This window comes from Mirounga angustirostris, unplaced genomic scaffold, assembly GCF_029215605.1.
Source record: "Mirounga angustirostris isolate CCGP_5_RB_7025 unplaced genomic scaffold, mMirAng1.0.hap1 SCAF_4, whole genome shotgun sequence".
NCBI classification, from domain to species: domain Eukaryota; kingdom Metazoa; phylum Chordata; class Mammalia; order Carnivora; family Phocidae; genus Mirounga; species Mirounga angustirostris.
In genome coordinates this window covers 28,072,322-28,095,698 of record NW_026991712.1, presented here as the reverse complement: position 1 = coordinate 28,095,698, position 23,377 = coordinate 28,072,322, and the positions used below count along the sequence as shown (strand labels likewise).

General features: G+C 35.1%; 1 long non-coding RNA gene across 2 annotated transcripts in view; it reads left to right on the top strand.

Annotated features, from left to right (window-relative positions):
- Window positions 1-23,377, top strand: part of LOC123858790 (uncharacterized) — a 222,018-nt gene that overhangs the window by 5,975 nt on the left and 192,666 nt on the right. Inside the window, exons 2-3 of one of the 2 annotated variants that reach the window (XR_006794233.3) lie at window positions 10,198-10,399; window positions 10,560-10,971. This is a non-coding gene — a long non-coding RNA (uncharacterized LOC123858790). Of the gene's footprint in view, window positions 1-10,197; window positions 10,400-10,559; window positions 10,972-23,377 lie in introns of those variants that run through there. The other variant, XR_010410400.1, reaches the window with a different exon arrangement.

Sequence of the window (23,377 nt, the reverse complement as noted above, 5' to 3'; positions counted from 1 at the left end):
TGATATTGTAAAATTTATTTTAAAAAATTGAAGCCATGTTATTCATCATGTAGTCATACAAATGAAGTCTAATGACCCATTTTGTGCATGGCATGATTTGTCACTTTTCTTATTTTATTTAGACAAGGAATGCTATGCAATTCTATGATGGTATCTGCCTTACCTTTGAAAGATACAAGGATAAATTGCAATTAAAATTCTCAGTAGAGAATTCTCGGTAGAAAAATGTACAGGCTATACTTCATATGATAATCATAGGTCCTAATTTAAATTTAATTTTAAAATATAGATTCAAAAAGTATTTTTGCCTAACACAGGATGTGGTGTACTTTTCAAAATTCTGATTTTTAACTATTCCTTTTGCTAAACTTTTATTTTCTGTCCCAGTGAGATATTTTCCTGGGAATCAGAGGGATATTGAAGACAACGAATTGAATTTTCATAGATAAAATAAATAAAAATGATTATTTTAAAACTCATCTACAAATAATGTCCATACAGATTCAAGTATAATTAATAAAAATCATCTTGCCCTTCCGTGTTAAATGTTTGAAAGAAATTTGTTAAAGGATTTAAAAATACTTGAAAGATTTTCCATGTCACATTAATGCTTACTGGCAAGTTTATCACTTTTTTTCTTTATGGGATTCTTTTTTTTTTAATTGAAATATAGTTGATACACAATATTAAATTAGTTTCAGATGCAAGTTGACAACTCTACACAGTATGCTATACTCAGTGGAAGTACGGCTACCATTTGTCACCATATGACACTGTTATAATCTCATTGACTATATATCCTATGCTATACCTTTCGTTACCCGGGCTTATTCATTTTGTAACTAGAAGGCTGTATGTCCTAATACCCTTCACCCACTTCTCCCATCTCCACCCCCTCCATTCTAGCAACCACCAGTTTGTTCTCTGTATTTATGGGTCTTTTGTGTTTCATTGTTCATTTGTTTGGTGTTTTTAGATTCTACTTATAAGTGAAATCACATGATTTTCGCCTTTGTTTGGCTAATTTCACTTAGCATAATACCCTCTAGGTCCATCCATGTTGTGGCAAATGGCAAGATCTCATTCTTTTTTATGGCTGAGTAATAGCCCACTGTGTGTGTGTGTGTGTGTGCATGTGCATGCCTGAGTATACCATATCTTCTTTATCCATTTATCTATTGATGGACACTTAGGTTGCTTCCATATCTTGGCTACTATAAACAGTGATGCAATGAACATAGAATGTGGCAGGTACAGGGTTATTCCTGTTATCCGTTCTCCCCTTAGGAAATGGGTCTCCAGTTTTTGACTGAATTCATGGCTACCCATAATAAAAATTAAATTCACAGGTGTCTACGAAACTAAGAATGGCCATGTGATTATATGCTGGCCAAGAAGATACAAAAAGAAGCATACATACTCCTTCTGCTTTCCCCTTTCCCATTGGCCAGAATATTTACATGTAGTTGAGTCATCTCAAATCATAAAAATGAGGACAACATTCCATGATGGAACAAAGAAATGAAAGATACTGGATTCTTGGCATCATGAAATCACCACATTCGTGATGGAATATTTGCACCCAAAGAGCTAAAATTCTGTCTTGTTGAATCAACTATTATTTTAGGTCTCTGCTAGAGTAGTCAAAGCTATAGCATAATTTGTAGCTATTTAGCTAAAGAGACTGTGCTCTTGTTAATGAGCTAACTTCTGTATCTCATTTCTCATTCACCAATTATTCCCCTTCTAAAGTGAAACCAGGGGCGCCTGGGTGGCTCAGCTGTTAAGTGTCTGCCTTCGGCTCAAGTCATGATCCCAGGGTCCTGGGATCGAGCCCCACATCGGGCTTCCTGCTCTGCGGGGGGCCTGTTTCTCCCTCTCCCACTCCCCCTGCTTGTGTTCCTGCTCTCGCTATCTCTCTCTGTCAAATAAATAAATAAAATCTTTAAAAAAAATAAAGTGAAACCAGGAATAAATTTTATATATTATATATATAATATATTTTATATTAATTATATTTTATTTAATATTAAATATATATTATATATATTTTTTATTATATATATATATTTGTGTGTAATTTACCATGAAAATGGTTTTAAGTTGTCATTAGCCAGGAGATACAGAAAGTGAAATTTACTTATTTATTACTGTCATTCAAATTAACTGACAAATACATAGAAACAGATGGTCTGGATGGCAAAATACAAATTATAACCTTTAAGTCCAGATATTTTATGGTCTTAATAAAATGTTAATGTTAATAACATAAATAAGAATATGACATCCTAAATTTTATTGCTCCTGCTCAGAACTCTTCTCTCAGACGCTCACATGTTTCATCAGAAGAATAGAGAACGCATTGATCAGCACTTCTATTACTAGATTTTAAGTCATATTCTGTTAATAGGTAGTTAGAGAATAAAAATAACAAGAGCTCTAGAACTAAGGTTTCTTTATTCCTAATCCAGGATTCTTTCTGATTATACTAGGTATAGATAAAGTAATTTGCCTTTAAGAATATTTTCTTTTTTCATCTACACTTTTGTAATACCTGGTGCCTTTAAGTGTTTTGTAACTACTCTGATACCACTTTTTAAATGTTGAATTGGGAAGCTTTTAGTTCAGTTAATGGTAAGATTCATAACTCACTGTAGATAACTTCATATAAAATTTTTTTTGTTAATTTAATATTTCTAGTAAAATTTAATTACTATTTACTAATTCACTGAAAACCCATGTCTTTGGGGTTCCTGGACCCAATTCCAATGTGTTCATGGAGGCTTCCTCATAACAACAAGCAATTCTTTGATACCGTGCTGTTTTCTACTCAATTCTCAGGTAAAGTTTTAAAAAACCTTAAGAAGTTTTTTTAAAAAAAAAACTGAAAAAATTCTCAGTCCCACAAGACCACGCTTTACTTATCTCAAGCCCAGGTTGTTACCTGTACTTCTGACAGACTGGCTATAAATCAGGGGCTCCCATGATCTTGCCCTTGAGTTTGATTAATTTGCTAAAATAGTTCACAGAATTCAGGAAACCAAGTTACTCACTAGATTACAGATTCATTACAAAGAATATTAAAGGATATAAATCAACAGCCAGATGAAGAGATACATAGGACAAGGTCCCAAACAAAGAAGCTTCTTTCCTCATGAAGTTTGGGAGCTAGCACAGTGGCACGTGGAAGCATTTGGGTTCCCCAACCTGAAAGCTCCCCAAACCTCCTACTTGTGGGTTTTTGTGGAGGCTTCATTACATAAGCATGACTGATGAACTCATTGTCCACTGGTGATTGATTCAATCTCAAGCCATTCTCCCCTCCCTGGAAATCAGGGGATGGGGCTGGAAGTTGCAACCCTCCATCCATGGTTGATTCCCCTGGCAAGCAACCCCCATCCTTGGAGCTTCCTAAAAGTCACCTTCGTTAACATAGACCTAGTTGTATTGGAAAGGGGCTTGTTATGAATAACAATACACCCATTTCACCTTTATGGCTCTGAAGTGTTTTCAGGAACCAAGAACAAGAGACCAAATATGACAAAAGATGCTTTAATTGCTCTTATCACTTGGGGAATTCCAAGGGTTTCGGGAGCTGTGAACCAGGAAATGTGGATGAACACCAAATACATATGTGAAATGTATTTTGGTCATCTGAATGACCAAACATATATTGCTTATAAATCACAATATCACAGTCCACCGCTGGTCTTTGAACAAAAAATGGTAATACCTGTCACAGCACTTACACTTGGTGTAGCACCTATAGGACAGATAGAGCAATAGTACAAGCAAAATATGTCTAACATTTGGAGAAGCCTTGTAGGATACATTGAAAGAAACTCATTTGTCCTACAAAACCATTACAAACAGTTATATATTCTACTAGTTTATTCTTTCTATCTCCTGCTGCTCGTACCTTATGATAATCTGAATGAACAAATGTATTTCTTATAAAACACAATATCACACCATGTAATGGTAATGATTTATAACCTGATTCCTACAGGTAAAGGTGCATTTCCAAGCATTATGGAACTGCAAAATTCTTCAATTTTATATATCTTCATTGTAAGATATAATGCTGACACTTGGGCATAGCAACAGCATAGTTCCTTCATGATTTGGTCTCTGCTTACTCTTCCAGTTTTTTTTCCTCTCAGGCATTCTGTTTGATGCTGTAAGTTTCAGAGATATCATACTATTTTTAGATGCTTAAAGTTGAAATATTCTGTCATGTTTTCACGTAGTGCTTTTGACTTAACAGGGGTTCCAGTGTCACTGTCTGTGGACTTCCCTGACTCCTGTAGGGGCCAAAGGCAGGCTGCCCCAAGATGGACCATTTTGGCAAAAGGATCATTTTTGAGTTAAAAGCAATCAAAACCCAGCAGATTCCAGAAAAGTCCCTTACCTGTCCCTCAACTGCCTAAAAAGAATTTAGATGGAGAAAGAAAGGTCCAGGAAGAGAGCTATCACCATAGAGAACTACATTATTATATGAACTAGATATTGTAGACAGGGAGGAACCTAGCAAGGCCTGTTTGATCAAAGCCCTCTATGTCCCATAGTTTCTGGATGGCCCAGGAAACATTTGTTTACCAAATGTTCACTCTTTTACATCTGTTTGTAAATTACATTCCTTCCCTTTGGAGAGCCAGACCCCTACCTCCTTCGTAGTTCGGGATGACATATATACCTCATTTTGCCTGACTGTCTTTAGAATTTCATGTCTGTGTGGATTCCCCATATGTATGAAATTAAATTTGACTTCCTCTAACTAATCTGCCTCATGCCAATTTGATTCTTAATCAGGCTAGAAGGACCTTGAAGTGCAGAGGAAATTCTTCCTCTTGAAACTCCCATAGGAGGACTCAGGGACTCTTCTCTAATGTTTCCACTTTACCTTCTATTTATCTACATTATAACTCTTATTACTTTGATGTAATTGTTCATTTGTACACATCTGTCTCTCCAAAGTATTTAAATTGGATGAGGATAGGAGTCTTACTTTTATATATATTTTCATTATTTTAATCTTATATTATAAAGATTAATTTGCACTAACTTTAGAAAGCTTGTCTAACATAGCCAACATAACTCTTTTGATGCATCAAATGATGATCTATGTTTTGCTAATAATGCCTAACAGGTATTTTATCTTAAGTTTTAACCACAGAGCATAAAATAAAATAATAATTCTTTCATTTTATGAGTATTTTATTAAATGACTTTTTTTAAGTTTTAAAATAATTCTTCTTTTCATAAAGGATTCATGTTGCTAGGTACCAGTCTACAGCCTTATGTTTCCTGGGTCATTGGCTATTTTTCCTTCTATTAATATTTCAGTTAAGGATTTTTTTTCCTGTTATTTGGCATAATTTCATCATGCCACAATCTTAATGTAGAAATTCTTTCAAACATATCTATCTCTACTTCATTTTCCTTAAGAAAATGAAGGAACTTAAATAGCCAGGACATGCATGGTATCACTTGATTTCAGTGATTCACAGGCTTAATTCCCATTCAGGATAAAATAATATGTTTATCTTTTCCAGTGTCACATCATGAGAAAAGCACATGATTTTTAGATTCTACATTCTTTAAAAGCAGGACCACTTTAGGAAACAAGTACATGACTTTTCAAAAGAGGTTCTGCCATAAAAAACCATTGTCTGTGGAAATTACTTTGCATTATCTGCCCCAGAACCCTAACATTTAGTGTTCCTATGCTGTTTTTGTTTTTGTTTTATTTTGTTTTGTTTTGTTTTTTGTTTTTGTTTTGTTTGTTTTGTTTTTTGCTTTTGGATCTGCCCCCAGCTCTGAATCCTCTTTTTCTCTCAAGCCTGCAGTGCCTATGACTCAATGGCTATGAAATAGTAATAGATAACACTCCTACATTTTTTTCTATGTGGCAGTTTTAAATCTAACACTTTAGTTATGGTAGCTCACTTAATTCCAACACTTATATCAGGTATATGGAATTATTGTCCTATTTTACAGGTGAGAAAACTGAGGCACAGAAAAATTATATATTGTCCAGGGTTGCATAGTTAAACAAATTTTGGAGTTGAGACTAGATCACAGAAATCATCACTATCTTCATCATACCCTATCCTACCTCTCTATAAGTGAGTGATACATGTATGAAAGTGGGTAAAAGAGGTAACATCCTGTTACCAGCTTCATAGTTGAATTCCTATTAGTTGCATATAAGGCTTTGGAAAAAGTAAATAGTTTATAGCATATATACTGGAGTAGCTAATGGAATTGAAGGTCAGTTAAAAACAGAGACATAAGACTCCTCTGGGACTATGCTAGTAGGATTCAGAGACCTCTTCTCTCTTGAGTGCAAGTGACTCAACTCCAGTGACATCAGGTCAAATTGGTTCTCCATTGAATTTTATTTATTTATTTATTTATTTTTTAGTAGAGATTTTTTTTTTTTAAATTAAAGTTAGTTAATATATAGTGTAGTATTGCTTCAGGAGTAGAATTTAGTAATTCATCACTTACGTATAACACCCAGTGCTCCTCCCAACAAGTGTCTTTTTTAATGCCCATCACCCATCTAGCCCATTCCCCACCCACCTCCCCTCCAGCAACCCTCAGTTTGTTCTCTATAGTTTAAAGAGTCTCTTATGGCTTGCCTCCCTCTCTGGTTTTTTATTTATGTATGTATTTATTTATTTATTTGTGAAAGAGAGAGCATGGGGGGAGGGGCAGAGAGAATCTTCAGCAGGCTCCATTGGGAGCCAGGCAGCCACCTTACTTGGTTTGTATTCTCTCAATATGTACTGTACCTTTCTATGATTTATGTGGTAATGTGTTGGAATTTGAACAGAAATAAAATAGCTTAGTTAAACTACATATACATTAAGACTAATTGCTTCTCTGTTTACCCACCTCTTCTTAATTTTACCTCTCTTGTCTTTACATCTGCTTCTAGTTACATATTTAAGATAAATTAGATACATGTAATATTGTTACTGAAACACCCAAGTTCAGTTTGTCATCACTGAAAAAGCCAATAATCAAGAGACAAGTTTTGATTGGAAAGGAATATGAAATTTGTTCAGGAGGCCAGCCGCCTGGGGAGAAGGTGGACTCTTGTCTAAAAACCAACTCCGAGGCGCCTGGGTGGCTCAGTCGTTAAGCGGCTGCCTTGAGCTCAGATCATGATCCCAGGTTCCTGGGATCGAGCCCCCGCATCGGGCTCCCTGCTCAGCGGGAAGCTTGCTTCTCCCTCTCCCACTCCTTCTGCTTGTGTTCCCTCTCTTGCTGTGTCTCTCTGTCAAATAAATAAATAGAATCTTTAAAAAAATAAAAAATAAAACCAACCAAGGTTTCTGCTTGGCCCAAATATTTTTTTTTTGAATTTATTTATTGAGAGAGATAATAATACAGAGAGAGCATGAGAGGGGGGAGAGTCAGAGGGAGAAGCAGACTCCCTGCTGAGCAGGGAGCCTGATCTGGGGCTTGATCCCAGGACTCCAGGATCACGACCTGAGCTGAAGGCAGTTGCTTAAACAACTGAGCCACCCAGGCGCCCTTGGCCCAAAGATTTTTAAAGCAACTTTAGGGCAGGTAATCAGTAAAAGGGGAGCATCTTAGTCTATAACACTTCTTCATTGCAGTGGCCAGCTACACATTATTGTAGTGCTTGGAAGGTGTATATTGGTCCCTGGGGGGTGGGGAGGAGGAGGTAATGCAAGAGGATTTGATTCTGAGTCTTTCTAGGAAACAGTGCATGATCTACAGATATACAAAGAATGGTTTAGTTATGAGGGCTAGAGGTGCTTGCTAAAACTTAGAAGACTACTAAGTTGGCTGGAAAGGCCAAGGCAGCGGCTTCAATATTGACAAAAATAATTTGTTTTTATGGTTAACTATTGTATTAACTGAACTTCCAGGTTCTGTAAAGGATATATGCAGTGTGACTTTTATTTAAAATTATAAAGTAGGGCGCCTGGGTGGCTCAGATGGTTAAAATTATAAAGTAAATTAGGAAAACAAACTGATTCCCTTTGCTTATAATTTTCACAATGGTGTTGTTTGTCCCCAAGGCTAGAAGTGCACTCACATATTAAGGAAGGGAAATATTCCCTTTTATTTATTTATTTTTTATTTATTTATTTTTTTCACCATACATTACATCATTAGTTTTTGATGTAGTGTTCCATGATTCATTGTTTGCGTATAACACCCAGTGCTCCATGCAGTATGTGCAATTTTCTTATGTTCAACAAAACTTACATATTTTCACACAATAGAAACTTAAGTCATCATCTTTTACCCCAGTATGTGTTTAATACCCATCACCAGGCTAACCCATCCCCCCACCCCCTCCCCTCTAGAACCCTCAGTTTGTTTCTCAGAGTCCATCATCTCTCATGGTTTGTCTCCTCCACTGATTTTCCCCCTTCATTCTTCCCTTCCTGCTATCTTCTTCTTCTTTTTTTTTTTTTTTAACATATAATGTATTATTTGTTTCAGAGGTACAGGTCTGTGATTCAACAGTCTTACACAATTCACAGCGCTCACCATAGCACATACCCTCCCCAATGTCTATCACCCAGCCACCCCATCCCTCCCACCCCCCACCACTCCAGCAACCCTCAGTTTGTTTCCTGAGATTAAGAATTCCCTTTTAAAAAGCAAGTTTAAAGGTAAGTACATGCTACTTTAAGTGCTTAGGAATTTTATGCATTTGCTAATGATTGTAAAGAGATGTGCAATAGATCATTTCCACGGTTGAAGGTTTGCCCTTTTACATTGATGAAAAGTTATAGAGGCATCATACTAATGTCACAAGTAATGGAAATCATTTCTAAGCTTGGGGAGGTCAAATGTGGTTTGTAGTAAGTAAACTGCATTTGCTGAATCAAGCTTTTCAATCTAATTAGTTTAAAGGCTCTGTGTATACCTTATGACCTTTGGAACAGTTATCCATTTGAAAAGATTTTTGCCCCCTAGACCTCTGTGAACTCTTTTCAGTATATGACAAATTTAATATATAAAAATCTTTCCAGACTCACTTTTTTTTTTTTAATTAAAGTTTTGGTCAAAAGATAGTACTTAGATTGGGAAGACTATAGATAACCTGAGAAAGCAGCCTGAATTTTGAAGATACCAATATGTTTTAAAATTTATTATCTAATGAGCAAAATAAAGATAAGATCATGGATCAGGCAACAGTAAATAGGTATAAAAATCTTTGTTTCCAGGCTCTATGAGCTTTGGAATTTCTGTTCTGCCAAATCAAATTGACCAAAGTTAAACTGCCAAGAACAAATAACATAGATAAGCCATCAAAGATGTCATTTACCTTTTTTCTCCCAGAATATAAACTTATCTCAAAACTTTGAACCAAGGCACATAAAGAGTTATCCTAGAAGGACCATGAAGTTACAATTTTATACTGGGCAGAATTATATGAAAATTCTTTGAGCTTGCAAGTTTGAGTATTTCAGGAAAACTGCTTAGAACTCTTGACAATGCTCAAAATACAGAGATTTGTGGTAGAAAATCCTGGTATTTGCTATAGTGTCATCAGGTGTCCACATAAAGAAAGTATATCATTATGTTTCCTTGAAAGTGTGTGTATGTGCTCCACATGTGTGACTTACTTTTCTACCAGAGAAAGGAATCCAAACATCAGCTCTTGTTATTAGTTAGCACTCCCTACATGCATCCTTCCAAAACTTTTCTTCTTGCCATATCTGCTATCTTGGTGGATGATTCTGCCAACCATAATGTAACCCAATTAGAAAGTCTGAATTATTTATTTTTTCTCAAAGACAACTAAATAAAACTCAGCAACTGGAAGGTCTTCACCTTTGGGCTATAATGGAGCAATTTCAAATAGACTAATCCTCCTGAAAACAATATTTTTGAAATCTGGACAAAATATAAAATCAACTGATGAAACATCAGAGAACAACCAACGCAGTAGAACTAAGGAGCTAAGATTCCAGGATAAGGGATAGAACTTTGAGGTAAGGCTCATATTTGCCTCCATTTTGCTCCTGAAACATATGCTTATTTCTGCTGCAGACAAAATAAGCTAAAAGTCATAAATTCTGAAACTTGCCACAGTTTAACTGTACAAAGCAGCCAGAATTCAAAGTGTCAGTAACCCAGAGAGAGAGAAATTGGAGAAAAGTAAACCTGACACTTCTCTCACAATTTTTCTTCAAGGCTAACTTCTTAGTGCTTGTGCAAGGACAAGACTCAAAGAAGCAAGAAGAAAGCAGTTGCTGAGAAGCTAAAGAATTAAGCAGAGACTTCAGTGGTCATGAGATGTTGAAGAGACAAAGGTTCCATGTTAACAAATGGATCAAGTCCTCTAGATTCTCAGTTACCTCTCTGAATACCTCTGGAGACATCCTATGCAGCTATGGTAAGTCATTGCAACCAAGGAAGGACAGAGTTCCCTGCTTATTAGCAATATGGAAATATGGTAGTTACTGTCTATTCTCAAACCAACGATTTCAATTTCCATTAACTCTGCAGACTTCTAAAAACCTTCTAATTCTCTTCTCCATCTTTTTAAAACTCAGCCATAATTTTGTTCTTCCTATTGTGGAATCAGAGGAGCCAATGAAAAATTGGATGTTGGGCCAAAGACCCTCAGGCAAATCTGGGTAATTTTTTATTCTTTATTTAACCAAGATGGAGTTATAAAGTGGCAAAACTACTATTTGCATTTTGGGAGGAGAATCTGGCAACTTTGTTCTCTGTGGTGGAAAAAAACAAATACATTATCACCTACAACAGAGCGTACTTGGAAGATAAGTCTCTCTGATAACACATAGCTTCTATAGACAATATTATGAAGGCTGTGGAGAATTCAGGAACTGCAGCTGGAGTGGTATCATTGATAATTCTGAATGGACTAAAGAAAAGCATTGATAAGCTCAAATTCCTATATTTGTGCAGTACACACAGACTGAAAATCAGGTTCTTTTAATGATTATGCTTAAGGAGTCTTTGTTATCTTTGAGTCACAGTACAAAGATGCTGGAAATCCAAAGTTAATGTTGGGGGGAAAAGGATGAGTTTATTTTCAGTTTTATGAGGGATAATTTTACTTTGTCAACTTGGAGCACTTTTGAAAGAATGAGATATAAATGTGAATTCTGGGCAGCAAAGAGGAGAGTATAGTGAATCTTTGTAATTTCTGATTTCTCTGCATTTCTATTTCCTTTGTAATATCACCTTAATTTTCTGTTTGGGGATATTACCCACCCCCCTATAGTGTATAGTTTTGGTGGAAAGGTACTTCCTATATGATGTATGGGAAGATGAAGGAGACAGATCCTCCCTCTGCTACTCTATTACTGCCATGGGGGAGGCTGCAAGACCTACATTTGGCCAGTCAGAATCTCTATTCTCAGACTTTAGCCTTGGAGTGAGTGGAGTGAGTGAATGGATAAAGGGAATCATTGGAGGTCATGTACTGAACTATGGTAGGGGAGAATGGCGTCTTCAGTGGACCATTCTGCAAATGTCCAGATTCTGTCTTTCTGACGTCTCAAACCTCATGCTGTCATTTTTGTTTGTTTGTTTCTGCTTCCATTATTGGTGGTCCTTCAGCTCCAGTTAAATCAGAGAGGATCCAAATCTCTTTTATTAAATTTTTTTTTACTTAATTAGGCAGAAGTAACTGAAGTAATACTGCTTGTTCTTGTATCCAAGAACTCTAATTGATGCTAATTGATGATATATTTCATGGGAAATGAAGGAAAATCATGTGAAATAATTCACATAAAGTCTTAACATAATACCTGATATATAAAAAGTATTGATTAAATGTGTGTTATCAATTTTTATAATCAATAGAATAAGAAAATAACAATTGGAATTTTCTTATGTTCAACAAAACTTACATATTTTCACACAATAGAAACTTAAGTCATCATCTTTTACCCCAGTTAGAGTTCCAAGGTGTATGTACTTAGTTCAAGAAGTCTGATTTGATTAAGTCCTTCAGTGCCTTATCCACTGTCCAATAAACTCTTTAAAAATTGTCACTGGACCAGAAGGATATGGGTCTAAAAGTTTGTAGGACTGTGAGAGACTATAATCTATCCTTAAGTAACTAACAACTACATATCCTGATGGAACCATTCTCAGTCAGCCACTCTGCTGAGAATAACATTTGTCTCCATCATTCTAGGCTAAAGCTAAAAGGCAAATATGGTGGATTAACTGCTTTTTTGTAAACCACATGAACTCTGAGTCAGTTAGAAACCCTTTGAAGATAGTTTGGGTTCCTCTTTTGCTCATGAATGCATTTTCTCTTTAGATATGTCTTCACATGCCAGAAACAAGGTTGAGAAGTTCTGACTGATTATTTCCCACTGTCCTTAGAAGAGAGGGACTTTCCAACACAATATCTAGTTTAGTCTATTATAGAAAATACTGTGCCCATTTTGATTAAATGTTATTTTACAATTTTTAAATAGTATTTCCAATGCATGTTTTATTTTCCATGAATGAGATTATAATTTTCTAAAAGGGGGGGAATATCATTGTGTTGTTAGATGAAAACTAACTATTTTTCTATCTTCCAAAGAATTTATAGTTTTACAACTAAAGCCAGAGTTCTCAATGTCTTTTCTGGGCCCAGCCAAGTCTTTATCTTTCTGCTAAAAGAGCGTAATCATATGACTGCTGAGTAGAATATAGGTATAGACAAAAAAATGGGCTTAGGAAATACATCATAGTTTCTCAACTGAGCCATTTGGTATACTAATATGAGACATCTATATAAACCAATCCTTATAAGTAATAAGTACAAAATATAGTCATGTACTAATTGTTACTAAAAACAAAAGAAAGTAATCGGTTCCTCCTGGGAGGGGGTTTGAAGGAAAAACGTTTCCAGAGAGTTGAGGTCTCAGTTGCATCTTGATAATTAGTAAGTGATTGCTTAGACAAGGGCATTTCCAGTCTTTAAAAACTGCATTATTAAATGGTGTAAGGTCATAAAACTGAATAGATTGCTCAGAAATTGAACTAGCCAAGTGTGGCTAAAGTGGTCAGAGTTTGATGTTGGGGCAGGGTGTGATGGGGATAAAGATGGTGAAATAAGTTGAGAGGATTCTGAAGGCATGGTAGAGAATTTAAGCTTGTTTTACAGGTGGAGTTGTACGCTGGAAGTAGAGCTGTTCTCATTGTATTCTAGAATTGCATAATGAGGCAACCCTGCTTCAAAGATACTGAAAACCTACTCAAGAGGATTAAAACAGGAATGACACAATCCAGTTTGTATCTTAGAAAGATGACTCTGGCAAGAAAATGGATAAGGGGGTTAAACAGTGCTATCTAATAAAAATAGAATATAATCCACCTATATACTTAAATTTTTTTAAGTAGAAATAAACAGATAAAGTTAATGTTTTATTTAACCCAATTTACCCCAAATGTTATGATTTTAATATGTAATCAATATAAACAGTATTAATGTGATATTTTATATTTTCCTTTCCATATTATGTCATCAAAATCTGGTGTGTGTATTTTACACGTATAGCATATTTGAATTCAGACTAGCCATGAAATTTCAAGTGCTCAATAGTCACATGTGGTTAGTGGCTTCCATATTGGATAATGAAGGAAAATGATTAGACATGGAGATGAATGGATCAATTTTTTAATGGAAGAGATGGCTGTGAGGATTAAAACTAGTGTGATAGCAATGAAAACAGTGAGAGGAAAACCCAGGGATATTTAGAAAATGGAATCAACAGAACATGGTAATGGATTGACTGTTGTAGGTGAAGGAGTAGAAAAAAATAAAACATCTGCAGTTTTACTTTGGATGACTGTTACAGAGGATTAGGTTTGGTAGAAAAGATGATGAGTTTGGATTCATATATCAACTTGAAGACAATTTAGATATTCTCAAATAATATATGAATCACAGGAGCTAAGATTTTGGAGCTATTGATGTAAACGTTGACATTAATCCATATAAACAAATGAGGTCATTCATTAAAATAGAGAAGGAGAACTGGGATGGAACCCTCAGGAATACCAAAATACCTAATATTTAATGATATTCCATAAAGAGAAGAGCAAAAAATAGGGAGAGGGAAGTAATTATCTGAGATATAGGATAAGAAACTGATAGAAAAGTACCTAAAGGAAGAGATTTTATAGAAGGAAATGGAGGATCAACAAGCATGAAAACTAAAAAGGGAAAATAAAGGTTGGTAATTATATCAATTGTTGTATTTTCAAAAATCACTTGCATACTTATGATTTCTACATTTGTATTTCCATGGAAAGTGAAAGAACTGGTATTACTGACTTTCTAGGGCATGTGCAGTGGTAAACTAAGATGCTCCAAATATCTTAACACATTTAATCTTCTCTACAAACTCAGGGAGGGCATTGTCAGTCACTTTAATGGTGATGCTTATCACTAAGTCAAGTTACCTGGAAAGGTCACCCTACCATTAAATGGCAGAGCTGGGATGAAACCCAGTTCTGTTCTCAAAATCTTGTGTTTTTCCTCCTATATCATGTTGCATTTCCTCAATTCCTGCTGGGTCTTAGTCTCCCAGTTGCCCTTCTTTGCTACGAAAATCTTTTATATCTTGTTATCTGAAGAAATTCTGAGCAAGAGAAGCTGGGGGAAATAAGATTGCTGGAGAATGAAACCCTTAATATTGAGCAGAGCACCAAAGGTTAAGGAAAATACATCTCTCTAGAATCAAACATCACGGTTACTTTTTCTCTGCTCCTACATTTGGAATGCAGTATGCAAGGCTGCACTTTCTGGCTTCCTTGAGGTCACCATGGTCTGCTAGTGCTGTCCTCTTGAATAATGTATGTTTGGCATAGAAAATGACCTTATCTGCTGGTTAGCATCTTTTATATTGAAAAGTTTATAGCATTCAAGTCAAACTGAAGAGTTTTTTGTTAAACATTTACTTTTCATTTTTATTTACAAATGACATTTTAAATTCATGCATCATAATATGCAGTTTTAATAGGAATTATGGAAATATCATCAGCACAAATCTATGTATCCTATGTATTGTTTGAATTTTTTTAATTGAAACAAGTAATTTAGTCTTAAATTTTTCAAAATGTGTGGGTAAATATTTAATGTGATGATAGATTTTGTTGTCCCTGCCCAAGAAAGATCAGGGCTCCTTGCCAGCTAAGGCCACATCTGGTGTAGGCTTCTGATATCAGGAAGTTAGAACATGTTTCAGTCATACTATTAATTTAATTTGAAGGTGGATCTTAAAGAGGATTTTGGGAAAAACAACCTGAACTATGTTAACAATCCTAACCAAACTTCTATTGTAAATTGCATAATTACAGATTTTATGGCTTTATGTTGCTGAAGAAAAGAAAGAGATAGTGGTATTCCACTTAAAACATGGAAAGATGCTGTATATTCCATCTCCAGACACCAAAGTCCAACCCCTCTTTTGTGCATATCCTTAAATGCCACACCTTCTTAAAACTGCCCCTTTTCTCTCCCATTAGATGTGATATTTTCCTATTCCTCTGAAGAATAAATAATGAGAAAATTTTGTAAAGTTCTGGCATTATTCATACTTAGCCTTTTATTGGAGGGATTGGTGTTCTTTTTCTTTCATGTGCTCTAATTGATTAAAGTTTTTGAAACTATAACCATTTTCTGTTTTTTTATGGGATGTGCTATGCACCTACCTTCTGACTCACACACTCAGTGGGTGCTTGATAAAAGCTTTTGTTTATTTCTGAAATAAAGGTGTAAACTAGTGTTGTCTTTTGGGAGAAGTGAAGCAAGATCAATAATTACTGAGAACTATAGCTCTTCTTACATAATCTATATCCCAATTTCTTCTCTGGTCCCAGTTCCTACAGTTTCCCCTCTTTTACTCGATTCTCATAGAATCAAACTACATTGTGTCTGAAAATGCTTGTATCTTTACCTTTGCTTGTGTTGTTTCTGCTTTCTTGATGTGTGGGTTTGTGGTGTATGTGTGTATGTACATGCATGTGTATAAAGGTGGGGGAGAGATGATATTATGAAGCAAAAAAGTTATTTTTTATGTATTTTTTAAAGATTTTATTTATTTATTTGACAGAGAGACACAGCGAGAGAGGGAACACAAGCAGAGGGAGTGGGAGAGGGAGAAGCAGGCTTCCCACTGAGCAAGGAGCCCTATGTGGGGCTCATCCCAGGACCCTGGGATCATGACCTGAGCCCAAGGCAGATGTATAACGACTGAGCCACCCAGGTGCCCCGCAAAAAAGTTATTTTTTATAAATAATAATAGCTAATAGTTACATAGTGCTGACTCTATTCCTGATGGTGTTCTAAGTGCTTTAAAATATGAACTTACTTGATCCTTCTAACAACCCTATGGCTTAGCTACTATTTTTATCTCTGTTTTTTTTTTAGATAAAAAAAGCATGAGAGCAGGAGGTCAATTAATTTGCCCAAATCATACAACCTGAAGTGACGGTATGCAAGGTAGCATCTGCAACAGAGTCAGACCCTGGCAGAAGGCTTGTGCCCACTTAAGCTATGCCACCTGCTACCATACTGGGATGTTTTGGCTAGGATGAACTCTCCTGGTCCCAGACAGACAAACCATCCTTTTATCCATACTCTCTTTTACAGAATTAATCATTTTCAAAAACAAGTTTTACTAATTTTTCACGAGAACTGATAAAATATCTTGACTTTCATTTCTGATAGAAGAGTAGAATAAACAAATATGGCATTTATATATAAATGAAAACTGGTAAATGATCCTGCCATCCATATTTTCAAGCAATTTGTTACTGATGTATTACTTTTTAGAAAATTCTTTCTAAAATGACCAATGAAGGAATTTTACAGTTATAGTCTTAGAATTTACTGGTATCTTTGATATTTCAAAATGATTGATCTGTTTTTTAAAAAATGATTTATAATAAAGCACATGGGAATTTTTGTATTGTGGATTAAGAGCTAAACTATTTGGTTAATAATACTATAAAGGAGTTCTTTAAAGCATTGGAAAATTCTTAGAAGAGTCAATCATTGAACAGTCAAATGAATATGAGAACTTTACATGTGTCTAGTTTAATACATCTTATGGGAAGCCAAGTTGTTTTAGTAGAATAATAAATTTTATTTAACTGGTAGAGATAATCAGGTAAAATACTTTGAAATATTTTATTCTATCCATAAAAACTAATTTTGTCATTTTAGAAATGTCAGTGACAACACTTTTTTATCTTTTCAACAACCTTTGGAATGTTTTTCGTTTAAAACTAATTTCTGTTGGAACTTCACATTTTATTTTCTTTTCTCTTAGAATTCTCAAAAATATCTCAGTCAAATGCAGTCTATGTTTCTCTTGACTTTGCAACTTTCTAGGATACTTAAATACATCTTTTTTTATCTGTAAAATGCCACTTAACATCCTGTCCTTTTATTTTTCTGTTTAATAACTATAATAACACATATAAATAGATTAATTTGTGTTTGGTGGTTGAGACATGCCTAGATCACTCCTCCACACCACCTGGTTTGCTAATTCAGCATGTTCATTATATATAGATTTTGTTTTAATAACTTTCCTAGAAGCCACAATCTGTAGATAAGTATTTTTTTTTTCTATTGAGAATAAGGTGGGGATATAAAACTTCAGAAACATTAGTTCTGCCTCAATTATTGTGATTATTTTCATGAGGTTAGTTTTCCTTAATTCTCTTGTTAGGCCTTCCTGTAATTAATTTTTTCACTGACCCTCAAGGGATATGTCTCGTTCTTACTAAAAACCTTTTAAATACCAATTTCCTCCAATTTTCTAATCAAAATGTTTATACTCCTTATTATAAAATGCATTACCCAGATCCCAATTCTCTCTAGCCGCAGCTTCCATCAGTTTCCTCTGATACTTGATTCCTGAGCAGAACTGCACCACATTTTCTCTGAGAATTACTTGTTCTTTGACTTTGCAGGTGTTGTTTCCAGCTCCCAGAATACCTTGACTCGAGATCTCCTTGTCTTGTTAATCTCCTACTTATTCTTTAAAGTTAAGATCAAACGACACCTCTTCAAGAAATCCATTGCTAATTTCCTTGGATATAGTTGGCCATTCTGCTCTGTTAACAGCTATATCTTGTGTAAACTTCTATTTTAGAAATTGACACCTACTAAACAGTGAGCTCATTCAGTCAGGATCATATTTTATTCATTTTAGTCTTTGGGGATTAACAGAGTGTCTGGTGCACTTTCACTACTGTAATAGTAATATTTCCAATTTAATAGTGTTTACTATGGACCAGGAAAGACACTATACCTTTTAGATGATTGATTTCATTTAATATAGGATAGGATCCCTGTGAAGTGGGCATTACTCACCTGCAATTCACTGACGGAAAAAAAGTCAGAAAGGCGGAATGACTTATCCAGGGTCACATGACAGTGAACAGTGGAGCCATGATTTAAACCAGGATCATCTGACTCTTGAGAAAATCTCTCTCTTTACCCACAATGTAATAAGACATACCAAGAAACTTATGGGATATTGACTTAAATCTAGCATATCAAAAATTACTGAACTTATTGATAGGTATCAAGAATAAAGACTAAAGATTAAGTTAGTGGAAAAAAAACTGGGTTTTTTATTGTTGACATACAAATCTCTTAAAATGGATAATTATTTGGTATTCTAAGAAATGATTCGAATTTCCTATGTTATGATAGGAAGTATATACTCCTGAGCTTAGTTCTCAAGGCAAAAAAAAGACTTTTAGAGTTTGACAGAATTGATTTGTACTTAACTTGGCAACTTAAGGCTTGCTTTACCTTGAATGCAACTTAGTGTCAAAGCCTGTTTCAAATGCTTACACGCACACTCGACCAAGCATCCAGAAGCCCAGTACCCACCATTCTAAATGTCCAGACAAACACTTTCACCCTGACTTTGTAATTAGACAAATTTTCTCAGTCCAAGGAAACTTTGGAGATCAGAAATGCATTATTTCCTTAAAGATTCTTTATTGTTTATCAGTCTTAATGTCTTGCCATCCTCGCCTTCTTGTAGTACTTATGGGAGTTGTAAATGGCAGTAATCCATACTAACCATTTCTTACAGCCTGAAATGTAGTTTCTACTACCACCCTCATTTTTACTGACAGTGATAGTAGGGTCCATTTTTAAAAAAATATTTGTACTAGGGCGCCTGGGTGGCTCAGTCTGTTAAGCGTCTGCCTTCGGCTCAGGTCATGATCCCAGAGTCCTGGGATCAAGCCCTGCATCGGGCTCCCTGCTCAGCAGAGAGCTTGCTTCTCTCTCTCCCTCTGCTGCTCCTCCTGCTTGTGTGCCCTCTCTCTCTGCCAAATAAATAAATAAAATCTTTAAAAAAATATTTGTACTGACTAACGAATAAGTGGGCAGAAGTCATTGTAACAGCCATAAGATTCTGCAGATTCTATAAATTTGTCCCAAACCAAGCATCTGTTGGAGCTGTCAAAGTGTGGGATTATTGATCTCTAAATGTCTTCATAATCATATCCATCAAATGGCTGAAATCTGTAGCAGGAGGTAAGACACTAATCTAAACAATCAGAAATTGCGACTCATATAGTATTCCTGCTGTAATGAGCCTACTTTATTAAATATAATAAACATGTTTTTGTTTAAGTAATCATTGGTTGAGATTTTTATAGGTAAAACTGATAAGAGAAATATTAAGATTTTATTGCCTGTAGAGGACATATTATATAGGTATTAAGATGAATATTAATCTGATAACTGAGAGGTCAAAAAGAAACATAATATGAATATTTAACTTCCTTGAGACTTAGATTCATGAACTTTAAAATTAAGATGATAATACTTCCCTTTTAGAGGTATTACAAAGACTAAAGCAAATATATGCATACAGTGCTCCTTAGCACAGTACTTAGTACATTGTTGAAACTCAATAACATGTTAGTCTTCTTTCCTCTTAATATGAACAATCAACATTGGAATGAAAGATGTTAACACAGACTTTTTTTTTTTCTCCAGCTGTGGAAATTAGCTAAGAGCTTTAGCTGTGACTCTTAACAGGAAATTCTCTGTAAGCCTTGGACTCCAAAATCCTAGACTAAGCATAGGACCTCGGAAATAGTAGGAACTAAAAATAAAACCTTGAAATAAGTAGTCCCCTAGTGCATGCATTTTTTCTTCATTTATAATTTTGTGTTTGATAGTTATGAAAAACAGCTCTTCAAGAAATGACCAGGAGTATGAAGAGCATAGTGTAAACATTTCAGCTACATTACACATAAGGAACTTCTGTCATATTTTGGGAAATACAACTGTTGCTTAAAGAGACAATTGGCATGTAACTATTCTTATTCTATTATTCACATGATGTTAAAACATGAAACAAAAATTTAAAGATAGAGAATAGATCATTGCTTGCCAGAAGTTAGGGATGGGAAAGCTGATGGGGTGGGTATGTCTACAAAGGAGTAACATGAAGGAGGCTTCTGGTGGTGGTACAGCTCAGTATCTTGATTTTGGTGATGTGAGGAAGCTGTGCATGTGATTAAAATTACATAGAGCTACATACACACAAACACATAAATGCATACACACACACATACATAGACAAATAAGTACATATATAACTGGAAGAACTCAGGCTCTGTGGAATCTGCCAATATCAATTTTCTGGTATTAATACTGTAATGACAACATGCAAACAGGAGGGTGCTGGGGAAGGGATACATCGCATTTACTTGTACATGTCTTTATAACTGCACATAGATCTTTAATTATTTTAAAATAAAAAGTTAAAATTATGATAATAGGTGGAATGGACAGGGAATTACTGTTTTCTAGCATGCAATGAGCACCACATATGGATTATATTTTTTAATTTTTACATCAGTTCAAGTTAAATTATTCCCATTTCTCTTTTACAAGTAAGGAAAATGATATGTTGAACAGTTAAAAACTTACTCAGAAGGAGATAGCCAACTAAAAGAACCAACATAAGCAATACAATTTTATCCCATGTTTTTGAATATTTGTGGCTAAATACAGAATTTCAGAGTAGACATCAAGCATTGCTTCTCATAAATCAGACATCCTGTCACTTAGATGATCAGTCTTCTCAATGACCAATTTGATATTCATTGACATTTAGTAGTCAATATAATGCTAAATCTCCACCACTGTTATTTACTAAAGTTGATTCCTCAAAGTTTATATGCCGAGGTTTGTGGTGAGATAAAGCTCTTTCCATAAAGTCATTAAATGATATTTACCATCAGAAAATATTTGTGAAGCTTTCTTTCAAATTAATTCCTGTCTGATCTGTTTTTATTACACATTAATGAAATGTTCTATTAAAATATATAATGGGTATTAGAGCATGTTGGAATCAGTAGATGCAAAGCTTTGAAAATATGTACTAAATATGGGAGAAAGGGAAATCCCAGTATGGAGATATGGGTGAGCTCTTTAAATGCAAATTATGATATTTAATAAAAACGTGGCCAGCTAATTTGGCAATTTAAAAAAGAATGTATTGTGGTTAAGAACATTTAACATGAGATTTGCCTTCTTAACAGATTTTTAAGTGTACAGTAGCTAAATTGTGGAAACAACTAAAATGTCCACTGAAAGACAAATTAATAAAAAATGTGGCATATACATACAATGTAATATTATTTAGCCTTAAAAGAGAGGGAAATCTTATAGTATGCAACATGGATGAAACTTGAGGACATTATGCTAAGTGAATAAGCCAGTCACAAAAGGATAGATTCTAGGCAATGTTAAGTGAGATGATTACTATTGGTTTATATAGGAAAATAATTCATTCCTGGATACTTACCCAAAACATAGAATGGAAGATTTTTAAGAAATAAAATTGGCACACAAAGGAGGAAAAAATGTCTTACTTTGTATATAACCTGAATGTGGAGCCAATGGCTAATTTAGCTGTGTGAGATTTTCACTAGTGTGGAGGGATATGTGTGGAGTAATAAACATGTTTGGCAATTAAGATTCAACATAAATTTTTATTCATTTTAACAAAAATCAATCAGCTTTTAAAATACTAAAGGATAGCTTGATGAGTGAGGAGAGCCAGGTATGAAGGAGGCAGAATTCACTGTTAATTGTAGTCATTCCTATATTCCAAAGTTTAAATTAAAGTAGAGCTAATTTGTTATATTAGTTATCATTTTTTTGAACACTTACCATGTGCCAGAGACCATACTAAGTGTTTTCACAGCATGATCTTGTTTAATCCTCCCAACAACCCTAAGAAGCAGCTGCATTATTATCTCCATTTTAGATATGAAGAAAAGGAAAATTATATAAATTATCCATTGTTACTTTAATAATCAAAATACTGATTGAACTTCTGTAACAAGAACTAGAAAAATAGAAGTTCAGGGCAGATGATATGGTAATCCCCACAGTACCTGGAGCTCTGCTTCTTCTGTCTTCTTTCTCTACACATCTGTCCTGTAGCATAACATGGCAGCTATAATACCTGCCATTGTGTCTGAGTTCCACCAGTGGGATGAATGGAAGAAGGAAATGCAGAACATTCTCCTTTCCTTTTAAGAACCTGATCAGCCATTTGCTTACATTAGATTCACTTAAACTCCATTGTCCAGCTTATAGAAACATGTCCATACCAAGAAGCAAGGGAGGCTGGAAACATAGTCTTTAGTTGAGTAACTATGTTTTTAGCCAAAACTATTTGTGAAGAAGTGGAGAACAGATTCTGTGAGTGTCCAGTCATCTCTTCTAAAGAAAATTACCGTGAAGGGTCAAATGTGTATGTATTCTTCATCCCACACATAGAATTCATTCATCCCTTCTCCGAGTAACAATCCCAAAGACCGTTGCTACTGTATCCAGTTTAAAGTCTAGGAATAAATTGTCATTCTTTCCATTATGATTGGATATAGATCCTCATGGTCTGACCCACTCTAAGATAAAAGATGAATTATCTGTGGATCCCCACCCACAATTAGCATACCCTCAGTATGGTATAACAGAGTAAGAATAGGACAGTTGCCATAAATGGCTACTGATAAATGGAAAGAATGAAGACAGATATTAATCACGAGTTCATAGTTATTAACAAATCCCACTGAGCAGAAATTACAAAAATCATCTGCTCTGCCTGCTCCAGAAATGGGATCCGTTGCCAGATCCGATGCTGTCTGGGTCTGCGTTCCAGGGGTAAGAGTGGTGCCCTTTGTATATTGTCTGTTGTCTTTCCTGGCCTGCTTTACATTCCATGAGGTTATTTGTCCCCTGTCCATGTCCGTTGAAGAGAATTCACTTTTTTGTGGGTTGTAGAGCTCTTGATTTGCTTTCTTTGATGCATTTTAAGGAGTTGGGATT